Raw genomic sequence first — 9,278 nt, 5'->3', positions numbered from 1 at the left:
GGGTTGCTATAGCGCCCCCTTTGGCCAATTGATGTAATATTGCTTCATTGGCATCCTCCCATGACCCTCTACCACTGTGCCAAATTTCACATGGATTGACCAAGTCAGTGAGGAGAAAAACGTGGAACACAGACACACACACAGAGTTTTGATCATTACATAGTAAGATAAGGTCCAGGTTGAGCAATACCAAAGTTGTCCTTTGAGTAAATGTACTCAGCTACTTTCCACTGCTGGTTAAGTTTCTAGGAAACAGTCTCCATAAGTTACTGACTGGAAACATGAAGAAGAGGATTTTCAAGGACAGTCTAACACGGGAAACATGTTCACCAGTGAAAATGATTCTGTTGAACGCAGCTTCTATCAGTGAACACACAGTGTGATGTAATTACCAACAGGCTCTGTCTGTCACACTGACTCCTTGATGCAATCCCAGCGACAGTGATGAAGTTAGAGTCTCTCTGAACACGACCAGCAGTCACACAGACTCTCACTCCAAAATTTAAATATGACTTTGACCTTTGGAGGCACACAGCGACGGACAGCAAAGACTGAGCCGCAGACTATAATGAAATGTTTGCAAGTTTAAAGAACGTGAGAGAGAGAGGAGGAGAAGCTATGAATTATTAAAGAGGAGTTATTAGCATGTTCGTTACTCATTTATATCCCAAACGCACTCCCTTCCTCTCTGATTCACACCAGTGTAAGCCTTCAAGTTTCAGGGTGTGAACAAAAAGAAAATTAGAATTATATAAAACAGAACTAATTTTATATAGATCTTCCTACAGCTGTTTTAACCCCTTGTTTCCACGTGTCCAGCTCTACAGTTAGTAACTGATCACAACTTGTTAACAAAAGGCACCAAATCAAGTTTTTTAAACAACAACATACACTCACCGGCCACTTTATTAGGTACACCTGTTCAACTGCTTATTAATGCAAATAGCTAATCAGCCAATCACAAGGCAGCAGCTCATTAACATTTAGTCATGTAGACATGGTGAAGACGAGCTGCTGAAGTTCAAACGTGGCATGGTTGTTGGTGTCAGACGGGTTGGTCTGAGTATTTACTGGGATTTTCAGCACAACCATCTCTAGGGTTTACAGAGGATNGAACGGGAGATTCTCATCATGGATCAACTGTGTGATGTCATCATGTCAATATGGACCAACATCTCTGAGGAATGTTTCCAGCACCTTGTTGAATCTATGACACCAAGAATTAAAAAGGGGGTCCCACCTGGTACCAGCAAGGTGTCCCTAATAAAGCGGTTGGTGAGTGTATATAATCATTTTTTATGATGTGATGGTCACCCTGCTGTCAGAAGAACTGCAGCTACCAACAGGCACAGTGTATGTTTTGTATCAAGCTAGTTAGACAGTAAAGGAACGTTGACTTCAACATGATTTGCTCTTCTGTGTGAAAACGGGATCCTTCAGTTCAAACGTTCATGAATTGATAAGACACCCAGCGACGTCACGTTCCTGTAAATCAGAGCCTTAATGAATGCTAAAATCTGAAAACAGCCAAACTGACCTTTGGTGAAATTCACCTTCTAATTAACATCATGACAAACTGCTCTTTTCATTTCTCTTCATGTGTGTGTTTGCGTGAAAGGAGACGACAGCACACACCCACTGAAATCCCAATTCCCAGCAAAGTGATGAGTGTAAACACATAAAATCCAGTTGACACATCTCCGAGGCAGGAAAGGGAGATTTAATAAATGACGGGGAGGCCTCTGTGTGTACAGTCAACCGGCCAGACAAGTGTTTGATTTCCCTCAAGGACACGATGTTTCCCCTGCACCAGAAAACACACAAAAAAATCCAATCATGTTGTGTCTGGGCCCGCGAGCCCGAACACAGTCTGTGTTTATGTCTCTGTTTAGATATATAAGAAAAAGGCAGAGAGACTGACAACCCTTCTCATTTTCCACGATAAAGCATCAAAGATCCAACCTGTCATTATGATATCTTTATATAATGTTGCAGGGAAACCTCATTTGGAGAGTCTGCGTGGGTGAAAAGAGAAAAACCTTGTGAGCAGGAAGGAAAAAAGAAAAGATCTCTAAATCTAAATAAAGAGGAGACAGTGGTGGTGCATCCTCCGCCTGCTGCTGCTGCGCTCGATAAACTGGCCAGCAGAGATGCAGGAGGTTTGGAAAAGCGATGCTCAATCACCCCCAAAAAATATGGGCTTTTCACCCTCAGCATGGGATAAAGGAAGAAATGAGTTCTCCTGCTGCGTCAGGGGGAAATGACAGATCTGAGTTAACTTGGCTCTGAAAGACTGAAAGTCTGAGTCAGTACATACAGAGGTGAGAGAGGACAGAAGGACGGACTGAGAGAAGGAAGTCTGAAGGAAGAGAAAGAATGGAAAGAAGCCTGAGTGGGACAAACTTCAAACATCACTCCAAAATTCACCATCTGATATTGTTTTTTATTTGTTCTCATAAGGTGTTTTGTGCAAGTTTGTGAAATTTTGGCACGCTGCTCTATCATCATAGGTCATCAAACTCCTTGATTTCCTGCATTATAATCAAAATAAATGCAGCGTTAAATAAAAACTGGACAGCAACGATACTATAAAGTGTCATGTGGGCCAAGCAGTGTTGTAGTCAGGAAGACCACCTCAGTCGAGACCAAGACCAGTTCCACACTGCTTGACTCAAACAGAATGTGGAATATGAAAACCACAGTAGGCACTCCTCAAATTAATGTATAAGATCCACATTTGCATAAAAACACCCACAGAAAACAAATGAAAATTCCCCTTCATCCACCTCTTTTATCGCCACATATGTGTGTATGTGTAAGTGCAGCAAAAGAAATGTCTTGATAAGATAATCAAACGGCATTGAAGAGGTGAATTTTATCCACCCATCCATCTTCATCCGTTTATCCGGAGCTGGGTCGCGGCCTTGGCAGGCCCAGCAAAGCACCCCAGACGTCCCTCTCCCCTGCAACACTTTCCAGCTCCTCCTGGAGGACCCCAAGGTGTTCCCAGACCAGATGAGATATATAATCCCTCCAGTGTGTTCTGGGTCTGCCCCGGGGCCTCCTACCAGTGGGACGTGCCTGAAACACCTCTAACAGGAGGCGCCCAGGAGGATCCTGATCAGATGTTGAACCACCTCAACTGACCCCTTTTGTCAAACTAGAATAACCATCGTTAAACAGAGGAGGTGGCCTGTGACACCACTCATCACCCACTTACAATGCAGTCTTGGGATCCCTCCCCAGACTGCTCAACACCCATTCACACCTGGACCCGTCTACCCCTAACGACACACAAGATGACCAGGTGGATCAACTCTGTAAAGGTTCACAACCACAAAGGGTTTAAAGCCTTCGACTCCGCACCAGTCATTTAGAACTGGAGAAGCCTCTAAGGTCCTCAAGAAACTCAAGTCCAGTTGCCAACGATACAGCATTTAGGATTACCATGACCTGGATGACTCAGAGTCTTCACCGACATTTACAAGAATGAGACGGATAAGGTCACATAGACCTTAACCTTTGACCTATGACTACCAAAATCTAATTAGTTCATCACTCAGTCCAGGTGAATGTTGGTGCCAAATTTGAAGAAACTCCTTTGAGGCATTCTTGAGATATCATGTTCACAAAGATGGGATGTACGTATGGACGGACAGACGGACTGTCCCAGATGGTAAAACAGTGACGGGTCGCTAAAAACCAACTGGTTTTGTTTCATGTTGTATGGCAGGCGTCTGGCTGAGGAGTCACACCATCCATCATCCTTACCACCGACAAGGTCAGATCATACACTACATCACTTCAGACACGAATTAAATGTACAAATATAACGTGTTCGTGGTTTGCAGAAACGTACAATGCCAACATTTTCTTCTGGAGACTAAGCTGCAACAACAACTGCAAAAACAAAAAATCTCCTCTTTGACACAATCTGAACATCGTTAACATCACAAAGGTGGTATTCAAATTACAAATAGGGGACACACTGCCACTGATTTTCATTATCAATTCATCTATTGACTCTTTCCTTCATTAACCAATTTACTGTTTATCACATGAAGTCCAAAAAAAGGTCAAAAATGCTCATCACCATTTGTTTGAGTCTGAGACGACGTCTTCAAATATCTTGTTTTGTCAACTCAGTCTCACTCTGAAGGCGTCGAAATCCGGCGCTCGGGCAGTGACTTGTGGCGTCAGACACTGACGACGAAGGCCGTCCTTTACCGTCGGCATGATACGAAGCCGGTTGCTTTTATAGTGTAACCGCGCTCGGGGGCGTCTTCACCCGACTTTCACCCAGGAGAGCGGTGTTTGTGTCCCGCAAGATTCTAAAGCCAAACCCTGTTCTTTTTTCCTAAACCCAACCATGTGTGTTTGTTGTTGAAGGAAAAAAACATTGTCAGCACAGTGCTTTTATTTTGAAAGAGACTGTATGTAAACTGTATATTTCCTGTGAAAACAGAAGTGTATTTTGAAAACAGACAATGCATGTAACAGGCTGAAGTTGACACGGCGTCCCAGAACGTCAACAACCAACACACCCAGGGTACCTTGGACGTCATATGTGGACGTGGACAGTCCATGACCAAACGTGGACATGTGACGAGGTCACAGTGAGGATGATTCTCAGCCTTTAAAGATTTATTGATTTCCCATGTTGTTGCTTTTTAATTTTCTGTCCACTGAACGGTTTAATTACAGCAGTTGTGCTGGATTAAAAAATATTAAACTATAAAGGTGCTGCCTTTTTTCCCGTGTCCACCCCTGAGGGTTAAACCTGAGCTCTCTGCAGGCAGCGTCTTTGTTTGGAAGCTGGCTGTCTGGAAGCACTCAGATAAACACACATGTACGGCAGCAGAGCAAACACGCAGTGGGAGATATGGATTTCTGTTGATGAGCGTGTTTCAGTGGCCTCGGGCTGTGCACCTGTGGAGGAGAGGCTCAATAATCTGTCTGTCAACAACACGCTGGACACACGCGCTGCAGACAGAGACGCCGCTCCGTCTGCTTTGGATCCTGAGCTTCATGACAGAAGTAGATGTGCAGGATTAATGTGACAGAAGCTGCTCAGAAACACGAGCAGACACGCCGTACTCCTGTTAGACGCTCGCCGCTTCCATTAAAACGAGCTCACTCAAAGCCTCATTCGTCTTACTGACAGCTGTTCAATCCGCCTCTCCACGTCCACGATGCAATCACATGCTATTAAGTGGCCGTGTGTGTGTGTGTCCGAGCGTGTGTGTGTGTGTGACTGTAATATCGAGCTGCCGCTGTGTGAGGGTCCAGTGGAGCCTCCAACAACATTATAGTGGCCGTAGCACAGTTACAATAAAGCTGGACATTAGAAACGTCTTATTGAGTTAACAGCCGGGAGATATATATCAATAATAATAATAATAATCAGCTGTCTATGTGTATCCACATATTGTTGTAAACAGATATTTTCCCCCGTTTAAAAGCAAAAGCCGTCCACACGTCATTTTACAAATATCCTTGTCTACACCAGAACCCTAAAATGACTCCAAACGCTCACGTGTGCAGTGTTCACACAGACAGTGTTGTTGCTGCAGAGCTGCCTGCTGTCTGTATCTGCTGTATTTCCACAACTGAAAGCTGATACTCCACATATTTATGGAGCCATACAAACCAACAGACAGGCAGTGAAGATGGTGTTTTGATGATCATACCGTGCTCGTACCACCTTTTGCTACAGTTTCAATGTTCACATCCTGTCACAGGCATTAAAATACTATAAGTATGTGTTTTTATCTCAATACTTCCTGTTTCCATTTAAAAATAAAAGTTCCCCTGTGGACAGAATGCCTTCATTTGTTCAACACGAGGCTTTTATTGTGAAATATTGGCAGGATGATGTTGTTGACAGTGCAGAGGTGAAAACACGCCTCACCAGGCAGCGTAATGTTGTGTTTACACCACCACATGCGAATTTTCACGCTGGAATATTTTGTGTTGACTTGTTTCATACGTGCAAATAAGGGCCGTTTCACAGTCGACGCACGCAACGCGATGCAAGCAATGCACTTCCTTCCATAGTCAACACACTGGACGGAGGCGACACTTGTAATGCAATACATCGCTCGCGCAATAGGGGGTAGCAGAGTCACTGGTACATTCTGGCTAGCTAGTACTGCTATTTCATTAGAGTGCAGGAACTGTCATATAAATGGGGGTGTGCCCGTACAAGTTTGCAAAGTTTTCCCTCCTCGCCCGCCATATTTCACACCTGCTTCTTCTGCAGCCCCTTTTACACTGCCAGATTTTCAGTGAATGTTGGGCTGTTTTGCCGTTTAGACACACAGAGCCGGATTGGTGAGTTGATCAGAGTTGCCCAATTTTCCGCCTCGTAGGGTAGACATACTGGTGGAACCCTTTTAGTTTAAACAGACCGAGGCGACCGAGCTGTTGATGACGCCGCACGTGCGAGCCACTGGCAGTGGATAAACAGGAAACAGCTGATAGCAGGAATTAGCGAGCAGCTAGTAGCAAGAGGGAAACACAAACCTGACAGACACTGTAAAGATGAGCAACTGGGGAGACAAGGAATTGCGCGCCCTCCTTGTCCTCGCAAACGAAGAGGCCATTAACCGTCAGATGACGGGGACGGTGAAGAACGGGCCGACTTACGAGAGAATCGCCGAAGGACTGACCAGCCGCGGCTTCCCTCCCACGTCACTGTTTACGTCACACGCTGAGCTACACGTTTTGTTACTTGCTCACGCCCCCCATTGCCCCGAAAAAGGCACATTCTGTATAAACAAAAGTAGGCAGGCGGCATTTTGCTGCACTCCCCGATTTTGTTTTTATACTGCCAATGCTGAAAAAAGACTGATTGGGTATATCGTTTTTATTATCACCCCCACTGGCAACGCATGGTATTACACGTGCTGCTGCGTTGCGTATCAAAAAAATGGACAACACATTTTGAGACGCAACAACGCATCATGGCAGCCAATGCGTCTGCGTCTACCTGCCTTTGCATCGACTATGAAACAGCCCTAACTCGCATCATACACACTTGAAATCCCTTAATTGATGAATGAACTTCCTCCAGTAAGTTCTCTCGAATATAAGAATATCACGTGAAATCGCGCTACTTGCTTCATTCGTACTGCTTAAGTTGCGTATTTCGCATCATTGGCATTGTGTCTATTGCACCAGCTGTTTCAAATGAAGCTTGTATCCTCTGCAGTTCAGTCAGACAACTTACGTTTTAAATCTTTATTTCAACAGCAGACTATAGTTAGAGTTTGGTGTCCAGACTCTGACCTCATCACTTCCTGCTGATATGTTCACATGAGATATTGGCGAGTGATGATTTAATAACGTGTGTGTATGAATCAGTGCAGCTCGCAGACGTCACTCAATTTGTGGTCAGTAAAAGCCTCGTTGCTATTTATGAACTTTATTCCTTTATATCCTTCTGCATTATCAAGAAATAACATTCTCTGCTAGCTTGATGCTAACGGTTCAGCAGGATGCTACAGTGCCTCTCCTGCTTCACACACAGTAACGTCCCCACAGGAAATATCAAAAAGGCTGGAACGTCCTGAGGCGTCCCAGACGTGGCGTCGGTTGTCGTCTACTACGACACACCACATGAGATAAAACAATGGATTACTGCGTACAATGCTCAGTGTCGTTCACGATCTGAGACGACACTGTACGACGTCACATCGGGCTATAATCAGGCTGATATCATGTAGTCTGAACCCTGACTGACAACATGTCAACAGGTAAACAGTCACAGATATAAATACTCTGCTGGCACACGTGAAACTATCGACACAGACAGCAGAGAAAACAAGATCGAAGAACATTATTGATTAACACACACACACACACACACACACAAACATAAGGTTGTTCTTATTTCTCCTTCAATATTAAAGAGACAATAAAATATTCTACAGACACAGAATAGTGAGATTAAATAAAATATTAAATCCTGCTTTCACACAACGGTGCATTCTCACATGTTGATGAAATTCAGAAAGCAGCACACACACACACACACACACACACACACACAGACACACACACACACACACATGCACGCGCGCGCACACACACACACGGAAGTAGTTAAACGAAGGTAAACACACACAAACAACCTGACAGCTTCACTTTGTGTGTGGAGACATAAAGGGGCCAGAGTCTAATCTCTAACAGCGATCTAATTAACTATGGTTTTCACAACTGTCCAAAGTGTTTGAGAAGAGAGCCGGTGAGTTTAGCTGCAGCCCGAGGCCAAGACGAAGAAAAACTGCTTTCCAGAGAACATGAGAGAGCCGGAGAGCAGAAAGAGATGTTCCAAACACGCTGAGAGAAGTTTGTTTTTCTGTTGGTCTGGGTTGTGATGTAATCTGGGAGATCTCTGGAGATCTACAGGGTTGGATAAACTGCTGATGCTGTCATATCATATATACTGTGGACTAACGGCTATGGCTCCTAAATAATACATATTAGGTGGGAATGAAAGTTTGCTCAACAACAAATCAAGTCTACGTCAGCACTGCACAAGAACACATCTGATTCTTTGTGCTGTTAAGTCTCGCTGCCTTCTGGTTCTCAAAAATTCAATGTGCAGGATTTGACAGCATCTACTGGTTGAAATTAAATATTATATTCATAACTATGATTTCATTAGTGTGAAATCACCTGAAATTAAGAATCCTTGTGTTTTTGTTCCCTCACAATGAGCCACTGATATCTACATAGGGAGCAGGTCCTCTTCCATGGAGTCTGCCATGTCTCTATAGTAGCCCAGAACGGACAAACCAAACCCTGGCTCAGAATAGATGCATTAATCTGCCACCATCAATCTCAAACATGCTTGCCACATGGGGGAAGTTTTAGCTCTGCAATGTTACCACTAGATGGAACTAAATCCTCCACACTGGACCTTAAAATGAAAAGTATCATCTCTACCATGTGTTACATGTTCGGCAGCGGTTTAATGTAATTAAGTACATTTAAGTATAAGTATAGTACTTTCAAAGTAACGTCAGTACTGGAGACATAGTGGTGACAGTCGACCCCACCTCCCCATGGTCTTCATGGCCTCTGGGAAGGACCCTGGAGACGAGGCCTGACTCTAATGGACTGGTCCAGTTGGTTAAACTCAAGACAAAAACAGGAATCTTAAACCTCGTCTCCACCAAACCCTTTCACTCCAGTCCCTTTGGAACCAGCAGTAACCCTTCAGACATGGTACCTAGACCCTCGGTCTGTTCAGACAGTCCTCTTAAATGTGG

General features: G+C 44.2%; 1 protein-coding gene across 1 annotated transcript in view; it reads right to left on the bottom strand.

The window, feature by feature from the left end:
* The window catches only part of xpo7 (exportin 7), a 226,857-nt gene that overhangs the window by 98,889 nt on the left and 118,690 nt on the right, over nt 1-9,278 (bottom strand). The gene's annotated exons all lie outside the window — the stretch shown is intronic.

The sequence above is a fragment of the Epinephelus moara genome, chromosome 9 (assembly GCF_006386435.1).
Source record: "Epinephelus moara isolate mb chromosome 9, YSFRI_EMoa_1.0, whole genome shotgun sequence".
Lineage (NCBI taxonomy): Eukaryota > Metazoa > Chordata > Actinopteri > Perciformes > Serranidae > Epinephelus > Epinephelus moara.
Note: the sequence above shows the minus strand (reverse complement) of the source record. Positions and strands in the feature narration are given on the sequence as shown.